Genomic DNA, 1,386 nt, shown 5'->3' with positions numbered 1-1,386 from the left:
CCGGGCTGGATTCAAACCCGCCACCTTAGGTGTATGTGGCTGGTGCCTTAGCCACTTGAGCCACAGGAGCCGAGCCATTTTTTCTTTTTTTAAAAGATGGAGTCTGATTCTTACACAGGTTAATCTTGAACTCCTGAGCTCAAGCAATCCACCTGCCTTGGTGTCCCAGAGTGTTTGGATTACAGGTGTGAGTCACCAGGCCCAGCTCTCTCAGAGGTTGTAAGGAAGGGAGTGAGTGATATAATCAGGTTTGCAGCTTTAAAGCGTTCAAGTCCCATGTGGAAATATGGCATGTTTGTCTCATTTATGACTGAACCCCCAGCTTCTAGTGCAGAGATTAGGGAAACTCCTTGCTGACCCTGAGGCTTCTAGATTCTGGCTCACTTTTGGGAGTAGAGCAGAGGAATACTTAGGAAGGACTGGAGTTAGACCCAGGTCTGGGAGCACCTGCCTTCTTCCCGCCGCCACACCCTTTTGTGACCCAATGGAGTCAAGTGTTCCTGGGTTTGAACACTAGGCAAATAATTTATCTTAAGTGTTGTGAACATTAAACCATAACTGCAGCTACCTGAGAGGGCCAAAAGGGGACAGAGACGAGGGGGTGGCTAGGAAGAGACTTTGGTTTTTTGTTTTTTGTTTTTTTTTGGAAACAGAGTCTCACTCTGTCGCCCTGGGTAGAGTGCGGTGGCCTCACAGCTCACAGCAACATCCAACTCTTGGGCTCAAGCGATTCTCCTGCCTCAGCCTCTCGAGCAGCTGGGACTACAGGCATGTGCTACCTTGTCCCGCTAGTTTTTCTATTTTTAGTAGAGATGGGGGTCTCGCTCTTGCTCTGGCTGGTCTTCAACTCTAGGACGAGGGACTTAAATTAAAAAGCCCATTTTTCCCTCTGCTTTCTAAGGGTTTAACTGTTAAACCCCTTACCCCTAACTATTAACAGAATAGGGGAGTGGGGGAGTAATCTGTTACCTGGAGAAAGGTTCCCCAGGGGTGGGGCAGGGCACTGTGCTCCCATAGGGGTTAGGAACCGTGAGTGGAATGGGCTGGAGGTGGAGGTGCATTTCTGCACCTCTCAGGATCAGAGCCCGGGAGGCAGCGGTTGAGAAAGTCCACAGCGCTGGCACTTTTGGGTGTGTGGGCAGGGATTTACGAATATGCCCACACACCCCACCCCCCTCGCGCTCTTCAGAAGGGACGTGCTCCATCGCCACCCTCCTACACTTTCCCCCAGTCACCAATCCCACCTTGGCTGGCGCTCCGGGAGCCTCCAGGGCAGCGGAAGGCGTGGCCACAAGCGACCCGCCCCTTTGATGTGAGCCGGCGCCGCGGTGATTGGATGGTCGCTTGTGACGTATGGGGACTGCGGTGGGCCAGGCTGCTGCAGCA

The sequence above is a fragment of the Otolemur garnettii genome, unplaced genomic scaffold, assembly GCF_000181295.1.
Source record: "Otolemur garnettii isolate 467f Iridium unplaced genomic scaffold, OtoGar3 scaffold00018, whole genome shotgun sequence".
Classification (NCBI taxonomy): domain Eukaryota; kingdom Metazoa; phylum Chordata; class Mammalia; order Primates; family Galagidae; genus Otolemur; species Otolemur garnettii.
Note: the sequence above shows the minus strand (reverse complement) of the source record.